This window comes from Furipterus horrens, unplaced genomic scaffold (genome assembly GCF_987537825.1).
Source record: "Furipterus horrens unplaced genomic scaffold, mFurHor1.1.pri manual_scaffold_5, whole genome shotgun sequence".
Lineage (NCBI taxonomy): Eukaryota > Metazoa > Chordata > Mammalia > Chiroptera > Furipteridae > Furipterus > Furipterus horrens.
The window spans coordinates 147,895,168-147,918,375 of NW_028327175.1; positions in this window are offsets into that span (position 1 = coordinate 147,895,168).

The window sequence follows — 23,208 nt, forward strand, 5'->3', positions numbered from 1 at the left end:
GAATGTCCTCTTCGGAGAAGTGTTTGTTCAGGTCCTTTGCCCATTTTTTAATTGGGTTGTTTGTTTTCTTGATGTTGAGTCATATAAGCTCTTTATATATTTTGGAAATCAGTCCCCTGTCTGTGATGTCATTGGCAAATATGTTTTCCCATATGGTTGGTTTCCTTTTCATCTTGCTGATGTTTTCTTTTGCTGAGCAGAAACTCTTTAGTTTGATGTAATCCCATTTGTTTATTTTTTCCTTTATTTCTCTTGCTTTAGGAGATGTATCTGTGAAGAAATTGTTACGTGAGATATCTGAAATTTTCTTGCCTATGTTTTCCTCTAGGACTTTGATGGTGTCATGGCTTACATTTAAGTCTTTGATCCATCTTGAGTTTATTCTCGTGTGTGGTGTAAGTTGGTGGTCTAGTTTCATTTTTTTGCATGTCTCTGTCCTGTTCTCCCAGCACCATTTGTTAAAGAGGCTCTTCTCACTCCATTTTATGTTCCTTCCTCTTTTATCAAATATTAGTTGACCATAGAGGCCTGGGTTTATTTCTGGACTCTCTATTCTGTTCCACTGATCTATATGTCTGTTCTTATGCCAGTACCAGACTGTTTTGATCACAGTGGCTTTGTAGTATTGTTTGATATCTGGTGTTGTGAACCAGCGATTCCACTACTAGGATTATACCCGAAGAATCTTGAAACACCAATTCAAAAGAATTTATGCACACCTATGTTCATTGTAGCACTGTTTACAATAGCTAAGTGCTGGAAACAACCTAAGTGCCCATATGTAGATGAGTGGATCTAAAAACTGTGGTACATTTACACAATGGAATACTATGTAGCAGAAAGAAAGAAGGAACTCCTGCCATTTACAACAACATGGATGGAACTAGAGAGAATTATGCTTAGTGAAATAAGCCAGGCAAAGAAAGAAAAATACTATATGATATCACCTAATACAGGAAACTAAAGAACAACACAAACAAAATAACTAAATAGAACAAAAAGCAGAATAGCAGTCAATAGGGGGGGAGGGGGGAGGGAGAGAAGGGGGATAAGTAAGGGAAGGGTTTAGTCAAAGAACGTGTATAAATGACTCATGGACATGGACAAAGGGGAGGGATATGATTGCGGGAGAGGGGGTGGGCTGGGTGGGGGAGAGATATGGGGGAAAAATGGAACAACTGTAATTGAAAAACCAAAAATAAAAAATAAAAATAAATAAAAAATAAAAAAAAGAAGAGGAAAGGAACTGTTATAGTTAAGTAAATTGCTAGTTCCTCTATAATTCCACAGTGGTGAACTCTCCTTACAGTAGACAGCACATCCATGTGCCTTCTGAGCCCTGAAATGTGACTATATTTGTATAATACACATCAGAATTTGAAGTTTTCATATGAAAAATTGTGTAAAATAATTCATTAATACTGTTTATAATAAGTACATGTTGAATTAATATTTTAAATTTTTTGATTACATAAATAAATTCTTAAAATTTATTTTAGCTTAAGTTCTTTTGACTTGGTGTTTCAGGATTCTTCAGGCATATTCCCAGCAGTAGAATTTCTGGGTCTAAAGGCAGTCCCATTTTTTATTTTTCTGAGGGAACGGCATACTGTTTCCCACAGTGGCTGTATCAGTCTGCATGCCCATCAGCAGTGCACCAGTGCAACTAGTGCAACAGTGCCTTTTCTTCTCATCCTCACCTGCACTTGTTGTTTGTTGATTTGTTAATGATGGGCATTCTGACAGATTTGTGGTGGTATCTCATTGTGGCTTTTTAATTTGCATCTCTCCCATGGCTAGTGATGTTGAGAGGAGGGAGGTGGGGACTGTTAGAAAGAGGGTGAAGGGATTAGTGAAAGAACATAGTATATGAAGGACCCATGGACATGAACAACAGTGTGGGGTTTGACTGTTGAAGTGGGAGTTCTGGGTTTGGTGGAGGGGGGTGAAGGGGAAAAATTGGGACAACTGTAACAGCATAAACAATAATTAAAAATAAATTTATTTTAGATATTCACTTTTTTAAAAATGAATCCCTTAGAAATGAGAAATTACATATATACCTTGCAAAATATTTGTATTGTTTAGTGTTATCATAATGCTTTATCTACATCCCTTGTAGATATTCATTTTATTATAGGATGGAGAACTGCATGCGTGTCTTCTAATATCTCACCAAACAATGGACTTTTTGGAGTCACAGACAATTGCTTATTTATGATTTTCAAAGCAAAGCCATATGCCTTGCACATGGTGGATACTCAGTAAAAACTGGAAGTGGTTTATGAATAACTTCTCCGTGCACTTCAACCCTATATAATTTTAGTAACCAATGTCACCCCAAAAATGTAATTAAAAATAAAATAATAAAATAAAATAAACACTCATTAAAGCAGTCAGTTAAGTTTTATAAAACATAATTTAACCTATATATTTAAACAAATTAAATTCAGACTTTTAGATTTAATTACATACTTCAATTAAGTAGTTATTACTTTTCAAATGCCTCTATTTTTGCTGGATTATTTATAGTAACTTCCACTACCACATTAATACACATCATGGTTTTAATATTTTAGAATTTTTGTCCTAGATTTACAGTAATAGTTCACCCAAAAAGAAGAAAAATCTTCAGTGTAGGACTCCAAAATGTGCAGATTGATTTTATAGAAATATTTAGAATAAAATACAAAGATGTAGACAACATTAAAACGCATTTGGGTTTGGCATTGTGAGTTCATACAAGGGAAATAAAATTATAATTCATATGAAATGTTGTAAATATATCAGAGTTCTGATAGATAAATGGCTTGTGTAAATGTTTTTATTAGAAACTTTGAAACTGACTATCTTAGCTATGCACAATATGTGAAGATATATTTCATTTCCTACATAAGTTATTCCCATAATAATTTTTACATTAGAAAAAAGTCACTAGGTAAATAAATGGTTTGAGTACATGCATTTATTCAAAGTGAGGCTTACATATATTAAAACTTTAAATTGTTCATTTCTCATATTAATATCATATGCTATCAAAATATACAATGTAATATTACTCATTTTAAGTAATATCTGGTTCATATGAAATACTATTTTTAGTTTTCATATATTTCTTTTTGTAAATTGAAATGCTTTTTTATTTATAGGATATTAAACAATGTCAAAACCTATCTAAACTTTACAAACCCCCAATTGTAATTTGGTAGACAAATAATTTTTTCTTGAAATGAAACACATTCAAAAATATAGCAGGTTTTTAAAAATAGTTTCATATTATAGAATCAAAGTAATTCATAAATCTGTCTTCATAATTTCACTATTAATCTCTGCAAAAATAAGATGAAATCAATATTGTGGCGGCAGCAAGCAGCAGAGGAAATCCAAGAGAAGCAAACAGGAGCCTGAGACCTTCAACATTTGTGTGATTGACAGCATCTCACAAAATAGCTAATCATCCTGACAAGACTCTATTTCTTGATAATGAGTCATTAGATAGAGAGCTGTCAGGATCAATAAATGTGCACTTTAAATTTATAGTCGATTTATTCCCATTTGTCATTTGCTTAAAATTATTCTCTTAAAAGAAGTCTCCATTTAACATTGTTACAGGGTTATAATAAGTGGATATGGGTTACAATATGTTTGTGCTACTAATAGACAAGTTTATTGCTTTATTCTAATAAATTAGCTATTTAATCTTCTGAGCATTGACTCCTAAAAGATAATCAATACAATTCTATTTTATTCATTCAGTGTTAACAAAATCAGCATTAATATGACATTTAAGACACATTCATCTGTGTATGCCCAATTTCTATAAGGTAGGTATGCTCAAAAAAACTTTGTGAATTTAATGGATGACAAATCTCAAAATAGTTATTAGCATCTTCAATCAAATACTTACACAGTACTTTATTTTCATCTCTATTAGGTATTAGGTTACAGATGTCATATAATTCAAATGAATTAGGTAATGCTAAAAATCCTCTATAATGACAACTAGGTTATATTTCTAGCCAGCTTCATAAAGTGAAAGAGGAGAAATGCAAAGCAAAAATTTGTCTTTGATATATAACTTAAATACAATGCTTCTTCACCCCAACAACCCTATCTTCAACTATTGTCAGTATATTTTTTAGAACTGCAATCTTTATTGAAAAAAAGGCAAATGCAATGTTTGATATTTGGATAATAGATATTTTTCTCTTCTGACAAGAGAGACAATTTCTTTATGTAAGCAAGACACTCTTCTACGTACATAACACTCAGACATTAATAGTCTTTTTTGAGTATAAGGAAAGAGAATCTTACATTAATCTCAACTAGTTGTACATTGGAGCACTTTAGCTGTTTTTAAATCTATTGAATTAAATTTACTTACAAATACATAAAATACATATAAGGCACATTTTACTTCAATAGATGAATTTGGATTTCAGCATTTTAATTTCAGGATCACATCTACTAAGACTTATTTTTCAAATATCCCTGCTCTTGTTAAGTAATACTGACATGTTCTCCCCATGTGACTACTGGGCCCTCAGTAGCAAGGTTTGTATTATATTTTGTTGTAAGTTTTATGTTTTTATAACCTATTTTTAAAAAATAATTACAGACTTTAAAACTGTGTTGGAAATACATTAATTATGTGTAAAGATAAATAAATCTGAGTTTTTATTTATTGATGTACTATGTTAGTATTTATTGTAGCTACATTTACATGACTGATAAGTATGAATTAGTAAACTCTAAAACTGCCAAAAGGTATTATCCAGAATACCCCAAAGCATATCTTCCTTTTGAAGAAGTTTCCTCAATTACCTCAGGTTTAAAAAAACTTAATTGGTCACTTCCATATGACTTCAAGAGGAGGCTAATTAGGTGAAGCCATCTTTATTAAAATGAGCATGTCTCATAACTATTCATCTCTTTCCATCAGTATACAAGTAGAAAAAAAGGAATACACAAAAACACCTTAGAATCAACAGTTATCTTTCCTTATGTCGAATCAGCATATGTTTATAGGCCAGAAAACAATTTCCTAAAAATATATATTCAGTATAAAAAGATGGATATAGTTTTAAGTTAAGTAGCTCTTACTTATGGCTGTATACTAAAATAGCCTAAGGAACTATTTACCAATGTGTGGATCCCATGTTAGAAAAATAAAACATTACCTCTGGAAACAGAGCCCCAAGTGATTCTATATTAGAAACTAATCTAAAACAATATTTTTTCCTACTGGCAATATGACTAGTCTTCATTTCTTACAGCTCTAACTTGACCTTCTCAATATCTCTCATTAAGAAGATCTTTCTCTGATAAGAAAGGGCAACCACACCTGTGGCAGTGACAAAAGACCTTGAAATCTGCAGAATCATTACTGGTCAGTAATTGAGTAACAGATGTTGTGGCCAGATTGCCAGATCTTTCTCACATTGATGTAAACAAAAAACTACTAAACACAAAGCATTATTTTGTAAAATATCACATCATTTGATTAATGTTATGTATGTTAACGAATACAGCAAGTAATAGTAGTTCATAAATGTTTATTCAGCAATTAGCTCTGTCCAGAAGTTATCTAGCTATGTTATATGAAAAAGAGACATTTACTGAACAAGATACAAGATACAATGAACATTATACATAGCACAATGACACCTCAACCCCCTTCAATGTAGGCACCTTGGGACCTCACACAGTTCTCCCAATCTCCATCAGCTGCCCTGTTGTATTTTCCTGAATCTCATTGATGGTCTGAAATCTCTTCCTTTTCAAAGGTGGTTTTAGTTTTGGGAAAACTCAGAAGTTGCAGGGCACCAAATATGGGCTGTAAGGGGCTGAGTCACCTGGAAGATTTTGTGTTTCACCACAAAACTCTGCACAAGATGTGATTTATGAGCAGGGCGTTTTTGTGATGAAGCTGCCAATAACCAGCTGCCCATAGCTGTGGCCTTCTGAATCATCCAAATAGTTTCTGCCAAGGAATGTTCAAGCTTAACGCAAAATTTGATACAGATTCATTGCTCTACTCACTCAGCCACTTTGAATGTGACAGGCACACAGCACACATGCTCACTCAATGGCATCTACAGCCCCCACTGACTAGTACAGTGAAGTCATCATCGTTCACACATGCACATGCATTCCAGTCCACTTTCCTTGGTTGCCAGGTCACATCAATGTGATGCAAACTGTTCTCATTATATTCACTATGGCTGTACTTTAACTAGACTGACCTAATATATAAGAAGTCCCTTAAAACAATTATCATCTTGATAAAAAAATCAGTTATATTTAGAAAGAAAAACTAACAAAAAATTATTGGAGACTCTAAGTGAATATGTAAACCTATGTTGAAACAAATAAATAAATACTTTTTTGATAAAATTAAAATTCTATGCTGTTGAAATTCTATTTTGGAAATTCATCCAATTATATTATATAACAATTAATGAATAATGAAATATTTAGAATGTTATGAATAACAGCTGTGCATGACTACTTATAATTTTGAAGTTTATTATTTATCATAATGCAGTTTGATAAATGAAGAATTCATGGAGCACCTAAAATATCACTGGAGGATTATCCAATACACATAACATAACTTGATGGTACCCAATAATTCCTTAATTATTTCATATTGGGAAACAGTCTCAGAGGGGTTAATGCAGCTGCTCATCTTGATTCAACCAATAAAAGGTATAATTAGTTTAAAATTTAAGTCTATCAACTCTAATATGTATGGTTTTTCTACTAAACCTTAGTACCTGATAAAATTACCATTGCAGTCCTTTCTGCTTTTTTTTTTTCACAATTAGGAGTAGCTGCATTCAGTGTACTCATTAATTCCAACTTCAAGAAGAGCTTTTACTCAGTTAGTTATCCAGCAAATAATTTGATAGATTCTATATACTACAGATTCAAAAATGAATATAACAAAGTAGTGTTGCTCTCATTGAAGTGAGAAACTAGTCACTTATTGAAGCTATTTTTTAGTATTTTAGGGCTTCATAAATTAACTAAAGAGTTTAAACCTATATAGGTTTGATGGATCAGCTTTATTTTTCTGTATGTTCTTCCTTCCCTGCAGCCAGTGGGCAGTTCTAGTAGGAAAGGAGGGCATGGCTGGGTGTTGTAGTTTTGGATGGGTTGATGTCAGGATGGCAAGAGGTACTTGACTGGAAAATTCCTTTACAGTAGGTTTTCTACAGCTATGCCAGCAGAGTAAAACATCTTGTTTAAAAATACCCTCCATAACACATATCACCACTGATATTCCCTTCATCAGAATTCCAGCTCATATTCTTCCTGTCATTACTCAACTTGTGCTCTCATGACAGATCATGAGGCTTCTTGGGGCACCAATGTATAATTTTCAAAAAAAATATTTTTTTAGTTACATACCAAGTGAATCATTCCTAAAGTAGATTTTCAAAAAGTAAAAACATAATTTTCATATACATGTAGAAAACCCACATGAAATATGTATAATATCAATAATGAGAGGATCAATAATATGGTAAATATGCATTTAAGAACATTTAAGAGACTTGATATTTATAAGCGCTTAAAAATATGTTAGCATAAAATTTCTAGGTTAGATACAGAACTGGATAATGTATTGTAGGATAAAAAGTATAACCTTTGGGATCAACTTTTCTACCAGACAGAAATATACAAATTAACATGTAACTTCATAATGCCAAAGGCATAATCAATTAGAAGAAAGCAAAATGAATGTAGATCAATTATCCTGAAGAACTGAATAATGTTTAGGTAGATCTGTTAAAATATGTCCTAGAGTGACAATGAAAGAATGTGCTGTACTGTTTTTTTTTTTTTTTTTTTTTTTGTCTTATTTCCAAAATATGGACAATGTTGCTTGACACCAACCAAATAGTGTGTCTTCCTATTGTATTCAAAAATACACCCTTCCAGTACTCCCAACACCATTTATTGAAGAGACTATTTTTACTCCATTTTATGCTTCTGCCCTCTTTGTCAAATAATAATTGACCTGAGAGACATGGTTTTATTTCTAGGTTCTATTCTGCTCCACTGGCTGGTTTGGCTCAGTGGATTGAGCGTCGGCCTGCGAGCTAAGTGTCGCTGGTTCGATCTTCCAGTCAGGGCACATCAGAGAAGGAAAACTCTGACTCCAAAAAACCTCCGCTGCCTTGCGGCATACCTCTTCAGGGGAAAGGCTAAGGGAGTAAACCCCGACAGAAAATGCGGAGCCGGAGTCCCTAAGGCGGTTTGACGTTGTAGTCAACACCGGCAACTCCTGCGGCGCACCTGAAGCCAAGCTGTATTGACTCCGTCTTTCCCTTGAACCCTTCAGCTGCGAAGAGAGGGGGGGTCTGCTGCATGGGCAACAGCAGACCCTCCATATCACCCTGCCCAGGCTCTGTAGCTTCAGCTTCACTGGAGAGGACACTCCAGCGTCATCGCAAGATGTCGATTCAACACGGGAGGAGACAGATACCATGTCACTCCCGAGTCGGACTGCACAGCCATTCTCGGCGGTGCAGATAGACTCTTAAGAAGCTACACCATCGTCTCTCGAGACGGACGGCTGCCGCCGACGACGACGATTCTGCTCCACTGATCTATGTGTCTGTTCTTATGTCAGTACCAGACTGTTTTAATTACAGTGGCCTTATAATATAGTTTGATATCAGGTACATATTGTGATCCTCCTACTTTGTTCTTCTTTCTCAAGATTGCTGAGGCTATTCAGGGTTCTTTTTGGTTCCATATAAATTTTTGAAATATTTGTTCTAAATTTGTGAAATATGTCATTAGTATTTTAGTAGGGATTGCACTGAATCTTTAGATTGTTTGGGTAGTATGGACATTATAGGGGGGAAAGAAGGGGAAGAGTCTAGTCAAGGAAAATGTATAGATGACCCATAGACATGGACAACAGGGCGCGATTGACTGTGGGAGCAGGGTGGGGTGGGGCAGGGCATAGGAGCAATGGGGGAAAATTGAGACAACTATAAAAGAACAACAATTTTTAAAAGGGCAAAAAATAAAAGTTAAAAAAGAGAAATACACCCAAATATTAGAAACTGTCACCTTTAATAACAATGATGTTAAAATTCACCGTACTGTTGATTGCAAGTCAGATACATTACTCTAAAAAGTCCAAATGTAATGCAATCAAATACTTGGAAGCACAACTTTGTTTATGATACCATTTGCAATATTTATGCCTTCCTATGTGGTTAGTTAAAATGAAAACAAGTATTAGTTTATCTTCATATTATACATATAAAAATCTACACTAAAAATAGCTGTATCACATTTCAATTTACTTCTATTTATTATCAATCTTTCCTGAGGCTTTTATGATATTTAATGAATATATTTATTTCATATTCAAATCATGTCAAGAAATAAGTTTTGAGCCTTAGAACATAAAAATACAATCCGATGAATTTCTTTATCCTCTAAATTTTTATCACAGTTTTATTCCTATATCATATAAATAATATTGTGCACACTTTTTTTTAAGTTTTGCTATTATATTTGCTTGGAAATAACACATTATTCAAATATTTTCAGTTCCAGGATCCCAATGAACAGTTTTAATATGCTTAATCTCTACTGCTGTAACTCAAATGGTTCTTTCAACATATATTTGAAAGTATTTCTGTTTTTAAATTTGGAGAGGGTTCTGATTTATCTTACCTAAACATTAGAGAAGAAAACATGCAAATACTAGCATCATTTGCATATCTCACTTCTCTGCATTTTTTATAACCACCGAGAATCTTCTTATGCTCATAAAGGCTATAGGCCTTCAAGCATTTGAAAAAAAGCACTCCTCATCCCTTCCTTCCTCTTTTGCCTGGAGGAAAGAACTGGTGAAGAAATCTGAAACTGGCAACTCCAGATACTTGCATTTTAATGCTCTCTCTTTTTAAGCTCCAGGTTTGAATTTCTAACTTCGTATTAGAAATTCTATTTACATTTCTCACTACTAAGCCAAATTCAACATGTCCAAAACAAGATACATCAACGTTTCTCTACATTATTTTCCTTTACTGAAATTGCAGTTTCTTTCAACATAACTCCAACTTCTATTCCCAAGTACCCATCAGCATAGAGTCCAAATTATTTCTTTAAAGACATGAACCAATGATGACATTAACATCTCTGATTGTCATATGCTGGTCACTCTAAAGTCATAGCTATTTTAATTTGTATAAAAATAGACTTTTCCTGACCTGTCCTTTTCTATGAACTTCTTAATATTCCTGTCACCAGACCGCAAACTCCAGAATTTTGCCTTTGGGTGGTTCAGAATCTGCACCATATTTTAAAGTAAGCTAACTGAGACTAAAAATCATTGTTAAAAAAGTATCTTCACTTGTCTGCACTGAAGCCAGACCAAAAGGTTTGAAAAAGAAGAAGAAGAAGAATAGCAATTTATGCTAAAGAATATTAGATGAAAATTAAAATTCCTAATATGATTTCCTTTCTTATATAATTAATGATGTGTTTGTTCATTTGTTTGTTTTATTAAGGTATTGATGACATACATTATAGTAGTTTCAGATGTATCACATAATTATTCAATACTTGTATATATGCAAAATGATCACCACAATGAATCTAGTTAACATCAGTCACCACACATAGTTACAGAATATTTTTCTGGGAATGATAGTTTCTAAATTTACTCTCTTAGCAACTTTCCAATATACAATACAGTATCATTAACAATGTATCTATGCTGTACATTACATTCCCATGACATTTATTTTATAACAGGAACTTTGTACACTTTGAACCCCTTTGCCCATTTCACCCAACCCTACCACCTACCCTTAATATGTTTTCATATTAAAAGAAATACAGATTTAAAAAATATTATGTATTATGGTTGACATGATTCTGTGTCATCATTTTTTGTTCCTACTTAAATTATGTGAACACTTATCTCTTTGTTGCATTTCATCCTGCATTGGCACACGTCTCTAGTAACACCTGTCATTTGTTGCATTATGTGTTTTCATTATTATTAACATCTATCCTGACCCTGTAATAACTGGCATTTATTAAAATACATCCTTCGTATTTCCAACACCTGTGATACCATATCCCTGAATCAGACTTGAAGACACTACATATTTATGGTTTATTGTTTTGTTTTACCTTTAAAATATATAGTTACAGATTTATATACATGCTAAAGCTATGTGGTTTTGAAAAACTAGAGGCCACAATGGCTCATAATGATAAAATCACACTCAAATAAACTATCACAACTTAATTAAAACTTAGAAAACACTAAATAAAATAATAGCATGACATAAAGGTGATATACTGGACAGATAACCTTTCCCTATCAGAGATAGACATTTCAATCCTGAGATATCAGGCCAAAAGATCTCATATGAAATTTACATCATTATCTATCCCTGGATCAACTACAACTTTGTATTTAAAACTAGGTTGAGCCATAATACATTTCTCAGTTTTATTTACATACTTAATGGCAGAACTATTATGCTTATCAAATACATGTTCACTATACATGTACAGATTTCACTGAATTCCCCCTCCCCATCTATGCTACATAAAGACTTTTTAAATAAGTAAAATTTCTCAAATTATGATTAGAAAAGTTTTTCTCCCTTCCTTTGTTCATACTTTCCCTCCTTCTTTTAATGTGTGTGCTATTGTTTTCACTTTAATACATTTTTATACATTTCCTTCAACAATTAACCCATAATGAACATCAACAATGTGTTTTTGAAACAATAGTTTTATCGCTGCCTCCCACAGCCACTCAACTAGAAACCTGAGAGGCATCAGTCTCTTCTTCTTAATCAAAATGGGAATAATCAATACAGTATTCCCTCACTTATTGCAGGTATTAAATTTTAGACAATGCCTCCACCCCCACCCCAGGCGCAATAGGTGAAATCCGCAAAGTAGGAACCTTACATTTATTTTAGTATTTATATATATTTTAAGGCTTTATAAACCCTTCCCACACACTTAGAAACCGTTCCCAGTCCCTTATTAACCTTTTCCACACTTTTATAAACATTACTTATGTTCTTAAACATATTCTACACTCTTAAACCTCCGTAACTTTAACAACATATGTATACAGTACCAAAAAATCCCACGATATAGCAAAAAATCTGTGATAAATAATTAAATATAATATTTTTTAAAATCCTGCAATACAGTGAGGCTGCAATAGGTGAACCATGATATAGAGAGGGACTGCTGTATTGTCATAATTATCATTTCTTGAATATGTACTATGTAATTATTTTAACAATATCATAATGTCTAATATTTTAGTCCAAAATATAAGTTGACTAATAATTTTTCAAAAGCGTGAATAACTCATAATTATTAATGTAATAATTATTATAATTTCTTGAACATCTAATATGTAGTTATTTTTTAAGTATTTTAATATCCTAATATTTTAGTCTAAAATATATTTTAAGTTTACTAACTTTCCAAAGCATACCTAAAACACTTTCAGACAGTACCTCAAAAAGAAATTAAAAAATCTAATAAGATGCCTCTAAATGAATTGAAATTTTCTATTGCTTTCCATACAATTTCTAGGAGTAGATGCATATTTATATTAAGTAATGCTGCTGGATTATGGTCATTGAATAATATTGTATATTCCAAAGCTCATTTTCACCTGTTTCTCTCAATTTTCAGAATTAATTTGACCTTTTAAAGACTTAAAATAGAGCTGTCACACTATATATCTTGAATTTTAAATATTTAATTAAAAATGGTATTTTAAGATGTTTAATTTTTCAAACCACATTTCCCATAACTGGAGATATAATAAGAACAAACATCTACTGAATGCTAATTATGACCCAGGTACCATTTTATATGCTTTATAAGTTTGAACTTGTTAAATCCTCCCCAGTCCATGGGTTTTGTACTACCATTAGTGTCATTATATTGGACAGAAAACTGAGGCATGCAGGTGTTGATTACTTGCCCAAGATTACACAACTAGTTAGTTGTAGGTCTAGGATTTAAGCAAAGGCAGTCAGAGTATAGAGCTTATATTCTTAACCAAGCTGTTAAATACACATAAATTAGAGTAAAAAATGATCACTGACTGATACACTTAGATCGTGACTTAATTTAATTCTTTGAGTGCATGGCCATCTTGTAGGTTGGGGTGGATTGCCTTCTGTGAGCACATTAAAAAATAAATGCGTAGACATGTTTTATCTTTAGGCTAAATTTTGATGAACCGAATTTTGATGATTCTAAAAATATAATGAGTCCATCAAAAATTTCAAGAAGAAAACTTCAAAGTGAATAGATTAGATTTCCTTCTTCATAAAATATGACACTTATATCTTAAAAAGTTGTGAAAGTGAAATGGGAATGAAGCAAATTGAGGAGTAGAATAAAACAAGTGATAGGAAGAAAGATCATGAGGTCGGACTGGCAGTAGAGATGGCAAAGAGAAGGAACAGTTTGTGTCTTTGTATTTCATAAAATCCAATTGACTATGCTTCATGAGAAAATGTCTTTTAGGCTATAATTCACTATGTCAGGAAGTATGGGCCAGATTAGGAATAAAAGAATCTTCAAGAGAAGTAATTCTAGATTTATTCAAAAAATTAAAAATGCATCTCTCAAAGTTTTCTAAGAAAATATGGTAGAGTATTTTTAAAAGGACATGCTCTGTTGGATTAACTTAATAATTTTATTTTACAGATCAAAACCTAATGTTTCTGCAAATATTACTGAATGATATAATATGTTATTTGGACTTAACTATCTAATTATTGCAACTCATAAAATGGCACATCATGCCTGTAACTGATGGACATGTCAAAGAAGTAAGCTACCAGTTTTTTTTTTTAATTATTTATTTATTTGTTTGTTTGTTTATTTATTTTTAGAGAGAGGGGAAAGGAGAAAGAGAGGGAAAGAAACATCGCTGGGTGGTTGCCTCTCACTCACGCTCCCAACTGGGGACCTGGCGTGCAACCTAGTCATGTGCCCTGACTGGAAATTGAACCAGTGACACTAGGCTCGCAGGCCGACACTCAATCCACTGAGCCACAGCAGCCAGGAAGCTACCAGTTTTTACCTATATAAAACTCTATATTGTATATAAAGTATTAAATGTGACATCTTTGGAATAACTGCTATTATTCTGTAAAGCTTGAGTTATTAAGCTTTTCTTGTTACTGCCCAAGTGCCTATTTTATACCAAGAATATATAAGTTTAAAGAGAATTTACCTTATTTAGCCTTTTGGTTTGCATGTCAACCTAGGATTTGGTGTAGGGCCTTGTACAGAATAGGTAGCTGATAAATATTTGTTAATTCATTAGCAGTGAAAGGTTTAGAAATAGGCGACTTTGTAACTAAAGGCTAAGAAGAATACATATTCATTACTTTGTTTTGGAAAGTGATCTAAATGTAGAATGTAATTTACACTAATAAACTTTCAAACATCCTTCATGGGAATACCCCTGCTGTTCTAATCAAGAAAGCCAACATTAAGAAAGAAAAAAATTAAAGATCTTGGTATATTGACTGGTGTAAACTTTATCCATGAAGATTTATTCTTTCATTATGATCATATTACATTTTCTCACAATGAAGAGAGAAAAATAATCTACATCTTCTTAATACTATTTTTACAAAATAGGGATGAAAAACTGATTAAGCCAAGCTATCACTAAGATATCAGATCAAGGTGTTATATTGTTTTCATTTAACACCATTCTAACTATGCATGCATTTCCTATGTCATGACTTTTATATTTCATTTCATTTACATTCTTACATAAAATACTATTTGAGAAAATTGCCAACTATAGTTTACTTGGAATCGACATGTTATGATTTCTGAATTGACTAAAAGTTTTCAATAAAACAAGAATGAAATCAAGTGCTCTTTAAGGCATCAAAATGGAATAATTCATTTGTTCATTTTCCTTTTTACCAAAAGATGTTTAGAAAGTATTTAAAGTGGCTCAAGGTTAGTACCAAGACCTAGGAAATTATTTCAATGTCTTCCCTGAAAAGCTAAGGGGAGAGGTGGGAAGACTGGATGAAAGAAGGGGAAGGAATTAGCCAAGGAACACATATGCATAACCCATAGACACAGACAAGTGTGGTGATGGCCATAGGGAAGGGGGGTAGGGGCTGAATAGAGGTGGACAAAAGAGAGTAAAATGGGGACATCTGTAATAGTGTCGATAAAAAAAATAATGAATTAAATTAAACTTTCTTAAAAAAGGAAATGACAAGTTCAAACCACAGGCAGTGCAAAGTTTCCATTGTAGGATTTTCAGTACCCTCAATGGATTAATTTACCTTTACTATGGTACAATAATTGAGTCACAAGAAAAACAATAATATGAGATGAAACAATTTGCCAGACTTTGTAAAGGATATCTAAAATTCCTTCTAGCAGAATTGAGAGATTTCTCTTCTTTCCAAAGTAGGCAACTATAGTCAGAATATGAGTCATAAGACTTCATGTCAAGACGGCAACAGAAGAATCTCTGGCACATATGATTTCAAATAAATCAATGTGAATATGTAAAAATCATAGTTTTCCATAAGTATATGAAAAGAAGCAACATTTAGAGAGTAGATTTACTTAATATGCCAGGACTTCTACCATTACTCATTAATGGCCCTCTGAAAAAAAATTACTAAAGATACAAGCTCTGTCCAAAAAACTCCAGCCATTGTTAATATAATGAGAATAGTTTGTGTGACATTGATGTAACCTGGCAAGCAAGGAGAGTAGACTGAAACATGCATTCATGAACAATGATGACTTCACTGTGCTAGTCAGTAGGTGTGGTATATGCTGTTGAAGGAGCATCTTTACTGTGTGGCCATCACATTCAAAATGACTGAGCAGGTAGAGCAATGAATCTGCATCAAATTTTGCATTAAGCTTGAACATTTCTTGGCAGAAGCAATCCAATGATTCAGAAAGCCACAGTTATGGGCAACTGGTAATTGTCAGGTTCATCATGATAATGTGCCTGCTCATGCATCACAGTCTTGTGCAGAATTTTTTGAAAACATCAAATTACCCGGGTGACTCATCCCCCCAACAGCCCAGATTTGGTGCCTTGAGACTTCTGGCTTTTCCTAAAACTAAAATCACCTTTGAAAGGGAGGAGATTTCAGACCATGAACGGATGAGATTCAGGAAAGTATGACCAGGCAGTTGATGGCGACTGGGAGAACTGTGTGAGGTCCCAATGTGCCTACTTTGAAGGGGACTGAGACATCACTGTCCTTTGTACAATGTTTCTTGTATCTTGTATCTTCTTCAATAAATATCTCTATTTTCCTTATTGCGGGGCTGGATGCATTCCAGACAGGCCTCATATTTAAAGGGAAACAAAACTGACATTCATAAAGATCAAATCACACTATTAATAAAGAGATGTGTGGTTTAAATTCAGTATTTTTTTGACAAATTTGTTTTTCAGTAAGCTAGAGGGCACCAGGATGTTGAGATTTCACAGATCAGTAAAATGTGGTCCAATTACTTCCCCAAAAATGACAGGCGCAATGTAAGATTGTGACTTTCTTATTGAAAGAATAGAAATTAGTAATAATAAACAAAGGCACTCATCACATATCATTGTATATTCTAAAGGTTTCATGTTGACTTTCTCTGCTTCTCAAGACTAAAATTTCTGTGCTCCATCTTCCATCTTTTCTTCAAAGACTATCCCAATATGCACTGTTTATATATGTGGATTTAACCCTCTCTCAACATATGTATTTGTACAGAATTTAGTTAAACAGAAAATTCATTAACTAGTTACTGGTATAATTCATTGTGTTAAATCAACTTTTCTACATACTGTGGCGGCAGCCGTCCGTCTCGAGAGACGATGGTGTAGCTTCTTAAGAGTCTATCTGCACCGCCGAGAATGGTTGTGCAGTCCGACTCGGGAGTGACACGGTATCTGTCTCCTCCTGTGTTGAATCGACATCTTGCGATGACGCTGGAGTGTCCTCTCCAGTGAAGCTGAAGCTACAGAGCCTGGGCAGGGTGATATGGAGGGTCTGCTGTTGCCCATGCAGCAGACCCCCCCTCTCTTCGCAGCTGAAGGGTCCAAGGGAAAGACGGAGTCAATACAGCTTGGCTTCAGGTGCGCCGCAGGAGTTGCCGGTGTTGACTACAACGTCAAACCGCCTTAGGGACTCCGGCTCCGGATTTTCTGTCGGGGTTTACTCCCTTAGCCTTTCCCCTGAAGAGGTATGCCGCAAGGCAGTGGAGGTTTTTTGGAGTCAGAGTTTTCCTTCTCTGATGTACCCTGACTGGAAGATCGAACCAGCAACACTTAGCTCGCAGGCCGACGCTCAATCCACTGAGCCAAACCAGCCAGAAGCCTATACATTACCACCTTATAATCTGTACAACTAAGATAGGCATAAGAAGGGTCATTCTAGAGCCTCAGAAACAGCTAAACTGTAATTGTATGTTTATTTTGCAAAAGTCCTAAATGAACATACTATGCCTTTAAATTAGCATGTAAGACTGCGGTAAACAATTGAAAAACCAAAAAATAAAAAAAAAATTTTTAAAATTAAAAAAAAAGACTGCGGTAAACAGAGCTTAAAATTTTGCTCTAATTTTCTTCATAAATTATATATGAAATTATGGCTCGCTCTTAGTATAACTAGCTACAAACCACATTTATGTTAAATGTATGATGTGTTTTTCATTAGAAAATGAACTATTTGTATTTTTAAATGTTTTTCCTCCAAAATCTTTCCCAACATTAAATTAGAATAAGGGCATACACATCATTAATTATTTTATCTTCTGGATTAAGTAAAAAATAAATTTGATGAGTTTCTTTTAATACTAGGAATATTTTCTTGCTAATAATAAATTTGTTCCTCCTCTTCACATTCAATCCCTACCAAGCACAAAATAAAAGAAAAAAATCCATAAACCCTGTTGAAATAATATGGCATTTGTTTTAATTTTTATTTGGTGTATTTTTTTGTCATCAAAATACATGCACACATGCACACACATGTACACACACTAAGACACAACTGTCTACAACAGAGAGGAAAATGGAAACCAGATATAAATCAGAGTAGACGTCACTTTATCGCAAGTGAACATCAAGTCTCTAACATCTTAAGAAATATAAGACATATGTCACAGCACACTACTCAGCCAACCTTAGACCCATAAGAGAAAAATCTACTTGAAATACTGAAAACATACTAAATTTTTTGAAAACATGCTACAATTTTTAATAGTATTGGCTTCAAAAAAAATGCCATTTAGATTTCCTTAAATATGCCCTAGCCTATTTTTTTACATTTTCACAAGATATGCTCAACATATATATAGTCATATTTTTTCTTTGTTGATAGTTTATTTGACAATTTTCTCTTAAAAATTCTAGATACTCATCAAAAGCTTATGACACAACTTATCTTAGATATTTAGAAACTGAAATGGCAAAAACTAAATGAAAAAGTTGTATAAAGAATAAGGGAAGGAAAAAATTAAAATGTGAATGTTAAATTAGAAATACAGTATTTAATATTTTAGTGATAGTGAATTCTATTGTCAATAAACAATATGTTCAATTATTTTTTGTTCTCAAAATAAATTCAATTTTTAAAAAACTTATTTGTTTATTGTTAGAAAGGAAGGAAGAGAGAGAGAGGGAGAGAAACATCAATGCGCCAGAGAAACATCAATCAGTTGCCCCTCACCTGACCTGCAACCAAGACATGTGCTCTGATGGGGAACTGAATTGGCAACTTTTTGGTACGACATCCATCCCACTGAGTCTCACCAGCCAAGGCAATGAATTCGATTTTAATTCACATTCATTTAAAAGAAGATTGTTTGCCACGAGTGGGAAGATGTGGTAGAGTAGAATGAGAAAAGGACAGATGAAGAAAAAATGTCCATGAAATCAAATGAAACATTGATAAAGATTACAATGACATAAGTCATAGAACCAACATAAAATTGATCAGTGCAGTCAGTCTAAATTTGGGTGACTCCAAGTCAGGACAGTGGCTCATGTAGATAGAGAACTGAGAAGAAAATGAGAATTTTAACTAATATGGATAAAAAGAGAAAGCTCACTTCTTAACATCTAATTTAAATTATGTGGAGAAGAAGAATAAATATAAAGGGGATTTTTAAAGATTACTCTGAATATTTAAAATATAGAAATACATATTTTAGCTATATTATGTAAGATTGTGTCAATATCCATCATTCCATTTTTGTACCCTATCACCTCTCTGACATTTAATATTTCATCAAACTAGAAGTGGATGGAAATGATGCAATGGAACATATTGACATTTACAAAAAGATTTTAAATTTAAATAATAAAATAAGTTTCTGTGAAAATTCATACATATTAACATTTTAGGAAAAATATCTTCATAAGGTACTGAATGACAAATTGTAACTCTAAGTATATATGTATACTAGATAATATGTATCACTCACCTCCCAGGAAAAACGATGAACCTGTAAGGTGTTTTTTTTTTTTATTAGATTATATTTAAAACCATATTTGACTTAAAAAATGTGCATAGAAGGAAGAAAAGTTTACAACTGACCTATAGCATATTACATATGACATTTTCTATTGTTACCACTTGATGAATAATTACAATTTTACAGAAATAAAATGGAAGATACATTTAGCTTTTTAAAAAGACTATATAAAAAAAGGCTATATGATCTCTAAGAAATAGACATAAATTATCATAAATTACAAACTATAATTAAGAACATCACTTATTTTACTAGCTTCATTACAAAAAACGCAGGAGGTAAATATAAATTCAAAATAATTTTAAATATATGTGATAGAATTAGAGGCTGTATTTGTAAATACAGCACATGGATAAAAAGGTAATCACAGAATGTTATTAATCCCAACTTCTCTGTAGCAGAATATATTTTCTAACTGGACATTATGCAGATGATGAAGGGGAGGCACATAGTCTTACCTATTTATGTATTTATTCATTTAATTATTTTTATTGATAACATTCATTGAACTCCCATATTATCACAGGAATAGTGCTAGGCACCAGAATACAGTGTTATATTAGTTCTGACCCTCTGAGATGGAAAGATGGAATCATAAGGGCAATAAATTTACTGGGAAAAACACCAGGGGAAAAATGAAGGAGAAAGGATACAGAAGACAGTGAGGTTTTCCATGTGTAATGTAGATCTGATATTTGTGAAAGAAGAAAGAAAAATAAGACAAACTCTATAGAGAAGGAATCAGAATGCAGTGCAGTTCTGGGGAAGAAAAATCTCAGCAAGGCTGATAAGAACCTAAGAACAAAGACTAACCATCAGACAGACCCTGCTTGGGCAGGAATGGCCTGGGTCTAGTACCCACTGTCATCAGTCACTGGCAAGGGGCAGGTCAGAAAGAATATGACTATGAAATGATGCCACAGTAAGTCCCAGAGTTGCAGCAGCTGGAAGCTTCATATTAAGGACACAGCATATTCTCCTTTAAGGCACATAAGACAGGATCCTCTTCATGGTTACCTTGGATGTCAACAATGAAATTTCTACTCAGAAGTTCATACTATAGTAAGGCAGCAAAAAACAATTAGATTATAAACATATGTATAATAAGCCCTATAGTAAGAAGCTGTGATAATGCATGGCAGAGATGCCTAACTCGGGTAAAAGGAGGTGGAAATTTTTGAAAAGTCTTTTGCTAAAAGAAGGTAAATGATTTGACCAAGTATATAGAGACTAAAACATATAAAAGGCAAAGGTGAGTTCTATGAATCACACATCATTTTTCAATTCTGTATGACTACTAAAGATGACCCGAGCTATATTTTTATCCCTCCCACTGATAAGTGGACTTACATTTCCCTCCTTGTGAAGATGGACAAGAGTTTCTGATTTCCTTGACCAGTAAAACACAGCTGATGTGACATTCTGGAATTTTTGAGTCTAGGTCATCAATATCATTGCAGATTGTAGATTCATCCAGTGTTTTGAAATGTTCACTCTGGGGGAATCTGTGTGAGTGATTGTGCCACCTGAGATCACCATGCAAAACACAAGCTAACAATGTCAGACGTAAGAAGGTTAGAGAGAGAGAGAGAGAGAGAGAGAGAGAGAGAGAGAGAGAGGGAACGGGAGAGAAAGAGAGGGAGGGGGAGGAGGAGAAAAAGTTCCTGTTCTTTATCTTTCTTTGCCTTTTAATTTAGCCAAGATTATTTGTCCTGGGCTGGATGCATTATGTTGATGGTGTTTCCTTATGACTTGAAATTATTTTTCCTGCCTCCTCAAATCTCTGAATAGGTTGATTAGGAGATTTAGGCTCAAAATAGTCACCTATTTGGTTATTAATGCCATCAGTAAGGGGGGAAAAGTGAAGAATTTCTTTAGAAAAATCAGCTGTTGGGTTATTCATCGTTGTGAATTCTGGCCCATATATCACTACATAGAAATTCCTATAGACTATTTTTTCTGTCCTTATTTTATAGATATATCACAATAGTCTCTCAATCTCAAAGCCTGGCACAATTTTTGGGAGAAATTGAGAGAGAATGAATTATTGATTAAGTGTATACCTTTTCACCTAACATATTCTCCCAATCACAGTGTCATATTTCTGTCTTCTACCCAGCTAATTTTTTCTGAAAATAATGTGAAATGTAACTGACTGTCATTTCTAATCCATGGATATGCTAGTGATACATTAAGAAAAAGCTAGAAGAATTATTTGCTATTCATGAAATTACCATGATTCATCCCCTGGGGAACAAGAAATTTCTGGTTTTGTTAAAAAGTTTCCACCATCTGGGAATGTGAATCAGAATATGTCCTTGGTACTTCCAGCATGTACTTGAGTCAAAAGTCTGAGCATGGTAGCTTGAAACACTAAATTAGATGCAAGTATTGATTATATTGCCAAGTGTCTAATTTAAACATGTAAATTTTATACAAACCTACTCTTAGTTAACATTTATAAAGACAAAATCTTTGGCCCTAGTATAACTTAAATTGAATAGAATTAAAATATGTAATTGTCTGCCCCACCCTGTAATCTACTCTATACTCACTTCAAGAAAAATGCAACTTAAAAAAATAATAAGAAGAAAATTTTCCATAATTCCATAGAAAATTTACCACCTTTATGATCGTATATTTTTTTGTTTTACATTTCAGGAATGATTGCCCCCACTTAGATATAAACCTTGATATCTGAATTTGTAAATATAATTATAAAAATACAGATGACCTTCTTCCTTCCAGTATTTGAGACAAAAGGTTTTATATGAAATCCTGTGTTCTCTAGAGGACTGGATTACATTATAATGTCTTGACACATAACAAACACCTGATTTATATTTGAACCACAGAGTTCAACACACACCATTTATAGCTAATATGCAATAGCATTGCACTAACTTTATAGCACCATTGTAGCTTCAAACTATCAAAATTCCTCTTTTTGTCTTTTATAGCCATTATGAAAATAGAAGCTATTTACAAGTTTTTAGGATAGTTGATTTAATCACAGGATCTTTAACTCATAATAATGAATCACATTGCTAAATTCTATTCAGCTGCCTATTCCTTATTCTTTCAATTATTGTTGACAACAGCAATTTTACAGTTACCTAATGCAGCTTGCAATTATATGCATTCTATGTGAAGACATGCTTTTAGCAAAGCCTCTATATAATCCATTGTAATATTTTATAATAACTAAAAGGGGTATAAGTAATTTCAAATCTAATAGTGAGGGATTCATTTGCCCTATAAATATGAATTGAACAATTTTAGGAAAAACTACATAGCCTTTAAAATCACCTTCTAAAGGAGCATTTAGTGATATGTCCCAGAACAAGCTGACAATATTAAAGGTGAGAAAGGCAGATTCCAAAACAGTATAATCTCAGTCTGTGGAGATATGAAAAGATATATGAATACACAAAAGACTAGAAAATTAAACACTAGTGTAAGCTTAATAAATTGAGAGGCATTATTGAAGTTGATTTTCATTATTGTTTTTAATTTTAGATATTTTTAAATTTTCTATGAGTAAGTATTCATTGTGATTCAAAGAGAAATAATGCTATTTTTAAAAAATATTCATGAATGTAGAACTGGAATTAAACAAACCTGTCC